This window comes from Syngnathus scovelli, chromosome 10 (assembly GCF_024217435.2).
Source record: "Syngnathus scovelli strain Florida chromosome 10, RoL_Ssco_1.2, whole genome shotgun sequence".
NCBI lineage: Eukaryota > Metazoa > Chordata > Actinopteri > Syngnathiformes > Syngnathidae > Syngnathus > Syngnathus scovelli.
Window position 1 is genome coordinate 2,171,931 of NC_090856.1, and position 8,987 is coordinate 2,180,917.

Genomic DNA, 8,987 nt, shown 5'->3' on the forward strand with positions numbered 1-8,987 from the left:
CTTTTTCTTCTAGACTAAAAAAATTAACTTGATGTAAGTTCCAGTTTCTGCAGCTGCTGAAATACACTAAATTTGCATCGACCAGCGACCACTAGGCGTGTCCACTCCTCGCAGGGGTCAAGGGTTAAAATCAACATGGCCGCCGGCATTATTGACATTTTTAATGATATTCAAGCTGGAAAGATCAGTACATTGCACATTTCTCAGAACACAGACTTAAAACCTGAGGACGAAAATCTCGCATGTGTCTCAGGCGCGTTGCCTTATTACAGCAGGCAACCTGTCGTGCCCGCAGAGGTGTAATCGGAATAATCAGCAGGGTGTTAAAGTCGATATTTAGGCCTAATAGGCAAATGAAAACGATGTACAGCTTCACGTCGCCAATCGGTGACATAACGGGCACGTTAGTATTGGGACACCTGGTGTGTGCGCAGCAACTTTTATTATATTTGCCCCACCGGGATGTTTCTTCCACATGAGTAGTTCCGCAATAGCAGTTTGCTCACTAAAGTTCTTCCGGCCTTGAGGAACCCCTTTTACTCGAACCTCCACACCTCTTTCCAATGTGGGTGGCTTTTTTTTTCTTCTAAACTCGACAGCTTGGTCTGTAAGGTGCATCTTACCTAACATCGCCACCAAAGCACCTGACACCGCGTCCTCATCTGAGCCGCCGCGTCTCCTCATTGGCTCGCCTGGATCCAGCAGAACATTATATTCGCAAAGACGTCTGCCAGCTATTTATTTATGTGAAATATGGAAAGCCTCTTGAATGCGTTACCTCCAGCAGCCCCTGGAAAGAGTTTTATTCGTAGATTTAAACACGAAGATTTAAACTTTGGCTTTAGAATAATTTTACTGGTTGTTGGGAATCCTGCTTGATATTCCGTCATAGTTTCAGCAAAGCTTATGAAGCCTGAATCAGAATTTTTTTTGTACTCCACTTGTTGATGTCAGAGTTTATTGGGGCAGTGGAGCAGACCACAGTTTCATCAGCGAGGCCTTTTGTCCTGTCCTCGATGTCGACTTTTTTTTTTTCCTCAATCTCGTCCCCCGCCACTAAATGTCCTCTTCCTTTGTGTTCCACGCCTGCACAAAGGTGCGTTTGTCGGCATTGTGTGAGCACGCCATTACCTCGCCGCGATTGTCCTCCCGAGCACTCGAATGGGGAAATGTAGTTGTTGCTACGGTAACGTGGTTCAAAGTTCAATATATTTCAGATGCGTTTAGCCGGGATGTAAAAGTGCTGTAAATTGAGGCTACGTGATGAGACTTTGAGTCACGTCTACCTCGTCCTCGCCACGCTGCGCTGTGCTGTTTCCTTTTCCTATTAAACGCTATATGATGTTCCTGTATGTCAACAAAAAAGCCCTCGGCGCCACAAAAACTGCAGAGGATGACCTTTCAGTTCTTTATTAATGCATGAGCACGAAAGTGCAACGACCCGAGTGACATTGCGGTCACAAACATTTATGAGACGTGTCACAAAATAGATTTTTAAATGCAACTCGGATCGCCATTGGTTGGTTGGCTTGGAAATTTTATTGACAGGAGAATATTAAAAGTTATTTCAAGTTAATTTGGTATTTTTGTTTGAATGATTAAAAAAAGTAAGTGTGCTCATCGACTTGTATGGTTCTGAGAAACGGCTTCATAATTAACTACAAATATTGGCAAGGCCTCTTTTGAGAACGCCGATGAATCACTCGGAACATTAGACTCTTTCTCAATTAGTTCTGTATAATTACAATATCGGCAGCGGCGTAAAATATTGCTTAGCACGTCCGTCTCGCAGTTGACAGGTTCTCGGCTTTAAATCTTCGCTGAGGCCCTCCTGGGTTGCGTTTTGTTGCCCGTGCCAGTCCAGGGGTGTCGAGCGCCACCCGTTTGTACCAAACCCCGGCGCATAAAAGTCACACACAAACATGGTGGAAGTGTGTGTTGTGGTGTAAATGTGTGTCAGTGTGTCAGGTCCGGCTTTGCTGATTAGCTCCAGCGCTAGCGCTGTGCTGTAACACCATACGAGGGCCGGATTAGACCGATGGAGATCGCCAACCGATAGCGCACGCTTGGCCCATTAAAGATGAGGTGGGAAATTGAGACAGTGACCCACACTCGCTGTCTGTTTAGAAGCGAAAGAACATTGGATTGGAACAAAATGTCCAAGTTAGCAGGCGGTGGTTTCCATGCAAAGTATGTCAAGCATTTGGTGTTGTTGGTAAAACACAAAAATGTCAAATGAAAAACACAAATTAATTATTTGAACACTTATTGGAACGCTTATATTCTTTATCTTCCACGTAGAAGAAAAAATGTTACTGTAGCTTACTGAGCATTTGTGACCGTCTTGCTAGCTGTTTCTACTGCCCCCAAGTGGCCAAGGTGCATACAGGCGCATCGTAATTAAAAAGCAGATTGTTTTTATTCTACACAATTCCCAGTTGTGACATTGAAAGAAATGTATTTCGATTTATTTATTGGTCGTCATCACTGCGACCGTATATTTTTGTACAGATTTCGAGATTGACAGCAGCGTCACGTCACTTTTGTCGAAATAGTCTCTAGCTGGAAAGATGGAGCCCATGTTTACCGTTAACCATGAGAGCATCTTCTGATGCGTCGCCATGACAATAGATGAGCAGCTGCGTGTACTCATGACAGTGTGCGCTTTTGTTTGTGTGTTTGTGTTGTGTCTCAATAGTGGGACGATAAGATCTTTATTCTTTGCGAGGGCCGTTTTCCCGAATGGGGTCAAATTGACCCCCAGTATAAAAGTTGTTTACATATTTCGAGGTAACGGGAAGGTAAGCACGGGAATTGAACCAAATGATCAACGCTGTTACTTAACGTGTACAATGCTGCGGCTGATAGAATGAGGAAGCTCAAAGCAAAACAATATTTTGGCTATTTCTATGGCCGTCCATAATCCATCTGCTAAATTTGCGCAACCGATCACAAGTTGCTGTCACAAGATGGGGAAGAAGCACACTGTGACAGGAATTTCTTGTTTGTATTCTTTTGCTTCATGCAACAGTTCGAGGAGGGGGAGGGGGTGTAGACTTTTGCAAAAGTTTTCATTTGGGCAGGAGAACAGAGATGGCTGTGTTTGAATAGAGTAACAATATTTGATTGTTTGGATTCCATAACAACATTTTTATACAGTTTAAATTGGAGCTGGAAGGATTAATCAATGTTTTATAACTTTCGGGGACATGCTGTTTTGTTGGAACAGCTTTTGAAGCATCGGTACTGAACATTAATTTCCAGACTATGAAACACGGTTAGCATGCGCGTGAATCGACTTGTCTTCATTAGCTTGTGACTATTATGCACATTACTTTCTATTAGCATTGTCCTCGCCGGCTGAATTAATGCATTTAAAGAGTATCCAGTTCTGTGAAAAAAATTTAACATGACTGTTTTGGATTTTTATCATATTTAATAAAGATACACAGCAGTTAATAGCATTTAAAAAGTTCATACATTGACACTTAATGCCTTTCGACAATACATGTAGAGAAAAAAAATTGCAAACGGACTGTGAAGGAATTTAACTAATCATTGTCATTTTTTTGTCTTCGCAGTGCCCCCTCCCAAAAAAAAAAACCCGACAAAGCCCTTTTTGACACTTCTCTACTAATCTGGGCCACTTCCAAGTACGTACTGTCTCCAAAGTATTACATGATGTCTGCTGATGTATAAACAGATATTCAGAGTTACACTTTGTACTTTGCTCAACTTAATTTTCTCGTGGGCACTGCGTTGACGTAAATAGCAGCAAATATAATTCGCCAAGAATGTTAAGGCGGCGTAAATATTGCTTTTATCAAATTATAATAATAACGCTATTGTCCGGGAGAAAAGTAGTCTTGCAGTTTTCTTCTACTTTGGTGCAATGTGAACAAAACTTGTTTGTCTCAGGTAAACCCGATGAGGGGGAAAAAAAACAACAACATTAAGAGTTGCAGTAATGATCTAATTTCCTGTAATGTCGCTGTATTAAATATTGCCCGGAGGCATCTGTCAGAATAGAAGTGTGAGGGCAAGCAGAAATAATGAAGGCACATCAACATTCTTCCTGTAATCCAATTTATTCGACAAATCAGCTGCGTGCGTGGGTAATAAATGCGGCTGCTGGTTTTTGATGAAATGCTTCAGAAATTTCATCCACGTGAGGCAGGAAGGATGCAGCATATTTATGGAGAGTAACCGGGATTAACTACAGATTGGAATTCTTTCAACTTGAAGTCATTGTCTCCAGACGCGCACAACGGAAAACAGCTGTCGCCGCTCCCTTTGTGGAGTTGAACAAGAGTCAATCAAATGAATAAAAAAAAATCTGGTTCCTCGGCCGATTTGAGATATAATCTGGAATGGAATCGTGAAATGTTGACATTGTCTTGAGATTGATGTTGGAAAATAAAATAGCAGCAGTGGAATGCCACAAGGCTCATACCTCTGCCCGGTTATGTTTGTTCACGTTGACACATTTGTCAGCGACCCTACGATATTTTTTAGTTTAAAAGCTAAGATTTCAGGATGGAGTTCGGATTCCGAATCAGACGACAGCGATGGTTTTAAATTAGCATTAGCATTTCAAATTAGCATTAGCTGTCCTGATCATATATATAAAAGCCGATATGTTTTTGTGTTTCCCTTGTGTGTGTACACTCCGAGTTGTGTATGTTGACGCAGGGAATTCAGGCACGGTTCTGCCTCAGCCTTCAGGACAGGTCATTAGTCTCCGCATGCCATCCGCTCGAAAGGCGCCTTTCACCTTAACAAGCCTACATTTCTTTCCCCGAATCCGCAGCAGTAAACAAGCTACGGCGTGTCAAAGGTCCTCGAAACACTGATTCGATTCCTGGACTTGAGCTAAAATAAAAAAATCAAATGTACGTGATTATGAAATGATTATTGAAATCAACCGGATTAGCTAACATTTTGAAAAACATGTGTCTCGACACGTGTTTGGATGCACATATGTGTGCTGTACATTTGTGGGCGTTACCGTACGCTCCGGACGGCCCGATGATTCATAGCAGACGCGCCACGGGGTCAGGGGCCCTGCACGCTTGTTGTCATGGAAGCAAGAGCTGCAAAAGAACAGATCCGCTTTCAGTATCATCGTTCGGATTGTCGGGACACCCGCTCGGCCAATCGGCTCGCTTGGGTTTCACGCGGCGCCTCTTTCCGTGGATTTTGTGTCTTCGTGAAATAAGAACTCGGGTGTCTTTATGGAAAAACAAAAAACAACCTTGAGACTTTTCTAAGAAAACTGGTTTGGGGATTTTAAATAAGGTTCTAAGACTCGGTTAGGGTTTCGAGTGTGGATTTGGTTGCTCAACATTTCCGTTCTTGTCGAGACGGCAAACTAGTTGAGACTGGAGCAATGAGTCAAGTTGCGGCGGCAAAGTAAAAGTAGGCCAAAGCAGTTGTTTAAGTTGGTCAGATAATCCAGACGCTTTCCTGATCTTGTTCATCTAATTTGGTAACTTCTGTCTGGTTAATGACTTACTCATGACGGCCCATAAATTATATCGTAAGGACTTCATCCACATAAGATTTGCAGGCTCACGAAAAAAGTTTTCGATTCATTTCCGAGGCCCCTAGCTCAACTTTTTGTCCCATCTGTGTTTTTGTTTGGATTAGTCATGTTTGTTTTGTTATTTTCCCCCATTTCTGACGGTTTTCTGTCAGCCCGGCCTCTCGTGTCGACCAATCAGCGACCTCGGCCGCTCCAGTCTCGTCCAGGTGTTCCTCATTGTCTTGTCACTTTGCTTTCTATCAGTCAGATTTTTTTCTTATTCTCTCCAATACCATATTTTCCTTTTCGTCCTCCACCTCTCAGTAACCCTCCGACTCCTTTCATTGATGCCATTTCCTGTCCTGTCATAACCTGACCAATCTCCGTTTTCTTTCTTCCGTTGATTCAGGCGTGCAAAGGAACGAAGAGACGCGTCAGAGACGTGAAAACTGTCTGGCTCGGTTCACAATGAAGGACAACAACAGCAGATGGGTTCAAGGCGAGCGCTTCTTACCGAGATGGACGTGAGTCACAGCAGGCAACATGTCTCCATCCACTCTTACTTAATATTTTTTTTTCTTATGTGTGTGTGTTTATCTCACAAGCGTAATCCCTGCCGTAATCTTCTTTGGGTCCCAGAGTAGATTAATGTTCATTCCTCTATCCTTGCATCGAGAGCCTCGTCACCACGCCGACGAGGGACAGAGGAGCTGTTTTGATAAGCGGGACAGATAGCCACGTGGGAGGGCAGTAAATCTCAATTTAAATTGGACACCCCGTCCTTTAAATATGGCAAATAAACAAGATGGCGTCATGCGGTCGCTCGGCTTTCGATTTAGCGACGCTAGCGGCAGCTGCCGAGAGAGGACGAGAGGTTACGAGGGAGCTGAAGGGCAAGTTAGTTGCTTTAGCTTGGAGGATGTGTCACATTTGTTGTTGGGGGGGGGGTACCGTTTTACCTTAACAACCCCCCCGTTAGTGTCCTCGTGTCTCTGCGACATAGCAACAGGTCATATATGCAAAGGCCCAAGTCTGAGCAGATGTGCTATTTATAAATTATAAATAAATAATTCACTGTATTGGTCCATTAGTACGAATAAATTATGTTTACAAAAAGTCCAATTAAAAATTTAAAAATTAATTTAGCAACTCTAAGATGCCAAAAACATCTTTAATTTCTTCTTCTGTGATGGAGATGAACAGGAGCGAGGGCCACAAGGTCTGCCACCTAGTGGTGAACAGTTGTTTTTTTTTTTTTTTGTGAATATTTTATTTTATATCCCATTTTCACTCCCCGGTGAAGACATTTTGCCAAATATGGCAACACTGTAAACGTTTGCGATTTACCGACACCGCCCAACCCCACCAAACCATCCGGCGATGATTCATCGCAGGATTATCATTCATGAGAATGACATTCAAAACAATCTTTACAACTCTCGCCGTGTTTATATGTGTGTGTACATGACTGCGATGACAACCGACAGGAGGAAATGCCCGGCGGCTTTAACACACTGACCTATTGACGTGAAGCTTTCGGCAGGTGAAGCTCGAAACCAAACCAGATTACAGGATACGGCGAAGGCCGAGCAAAAGAGTGAGAGGGGGCTTAGAGGCCGTCGGAAAGAGGAGAAGGGGAGAGAGCTTTCAGCGGGATGAAGGAGAGAAGAGAGGATTACGGCCGCTTGGCTCCCAAAATAATCCGCTCGCCGTTGCAGGATTTACATACACGCCGGTTTCGCCCCGTCGAATGTGCGTCCAGCACACCGGGGATGATCAAATACGCAAAAGTGAAAGCCACAAAGGGCCTTTTTATGACCGACTTTGTTTTTCATGCTCTTATTTGGTCACTTTGGACTTGAAAAGAATTACAGATATTAAAATGATGGTTTCGGAGGAACCGCCAAAGTAACTCGTGCTGACTTTGGACAAAGCCAGGCAGTGTAAGAGTAATTTAGACACAAACAAAGAAGAGTTTCAAAGCTACTGTAACATGCACTTTTAGAACTGCTCTCTCAAAAGCAATGCAAATTGTGCAAAATAGCCAAAAGGCACGAATTAAAGCTGGGTTATTTAGAGAAATAAGGATAAACTTGTTTATTTGACTTGCTAAATAGGCTAAAGAGGATAAAGAATATATGTTTGGAAGTCTGTCTTGAAATATCTGTTGCTTGCACTATGCTTACATGCTATTAGCCCATCAATGCGGTTTTGCATTGTGTGTTAGCATCAAGCTAACTGAGGCTTATTTATGTGGTTGTTTACTATAGCACATTGTATATATACAATGATTTGAGTCACTCCAGATAACAAGCTAGGTCTGCGTATCTTTTAAACGATACAACGACCCCCGCCGCCCACCGCTGGTCTAATTTGGGCATCGTCGTGGTTACGTAAGTCTCAGGGTCAGCGGGTGAGTGTCATTACAGGCAGCGAACGCCGGATGGATGCTTGGCTGCTTTGCAGACACGCCGAAGGACACAATATAATCCCAGCGTCGTGGAAGATCAGGATCAGGGAAGGAAACACAACCCGCCTAAACGGGAGGAAGTGGAAGTTTACACGGCCGGAGGGAGAATAGAATACGAGCAACAAACAATCAAGACGGCACATTTCCCATCATTGTGCTTGTCAAACAAGACAGGGAGAACGTTTGGCGTTTATTTGCCAATGTTTTATCTGCTTTACTGAATGTAAACGAACGGCGACGTGCTCGGAGGGGAACAACAAGCGGAAGTGGAGTTCTGGGAAGTCAACGATCGAGGCCCGGTCGAACGTTCGCTTGCTCGCGGCGAGGGCGCATGAGCGTCCCGAGCGGGAGGGGTGTGTGAAAGCTCCGTGTTGCTCCACTAACCTACTTACCATAATCTCTCTCCTCATTTCATAACTGCGCCCGCGTTACATGATACGCTCGTCCTGGTACCCACGTCGGCCAATCAATTATTCAGTCGGCGTTATTAATGTTTGTGCGCCGGCGGCCTTTGCTCCTATCGACATCTGCCCAGGACAATTCATCGTGATAAATGCGTTCTTTTAAATCTTGAAAATGCGTTATGGAAAAACACACACACACATTGTTAGTGTACCCAATGAAAGAAAGCAACTTGTTGACTCACGTAATTCCCACAAATGAGATTAGCGGCTGTTAATCCGGTGATATAATGAACTTCCTCCAGTGTTGCATGTATTGAAAAAGAAATCAGGAGGAGGCACCTCTTGAAACGCAACTGACCCGATTTTTGACGAGTTTTTTTTTTTTTTTTTGCTTTAACTTAACGAGCAAACAATTGAGATGCTACATGCTAGCCGTGACCTCAATTCACATCACGTCACAACAAGCTGCAGTTTAAGACAAATTTATTGTAACGATTATAATTTTAATGTACTTTATATACTGTTGGCATCCATATTTGTTTAATTTTTGTTTCGTTTTTTTTTATTTCACTGTCGCTACAGATATTTA

General features: G+C 43.2%; 1 long non-coding RNA gene across 1 annotated transcript; it reads right to left on the reverse strand.

Moving 5' to 3' along the window:
* Positions 1 to 4,648: 4,648 nt before the first annotated feature.
* LOC137840695 (uncharacterized) lies at positions 4,649 to 7,254 on the reverse strand. The gene is made up of 2 exons (XR_011087604.1): positions 7,044 to 7,254; positions 4,649 to 5,093 (listed from the first exon to the last, which is right to left on the reverse strand). It is a non-coding gene; the product is annotated as an uncharacterized lncRNA (long non-coding RNA).
* Between the last annotated feature and the right edge of the window lie 1,733 nt (positions 7,255 to 8,987).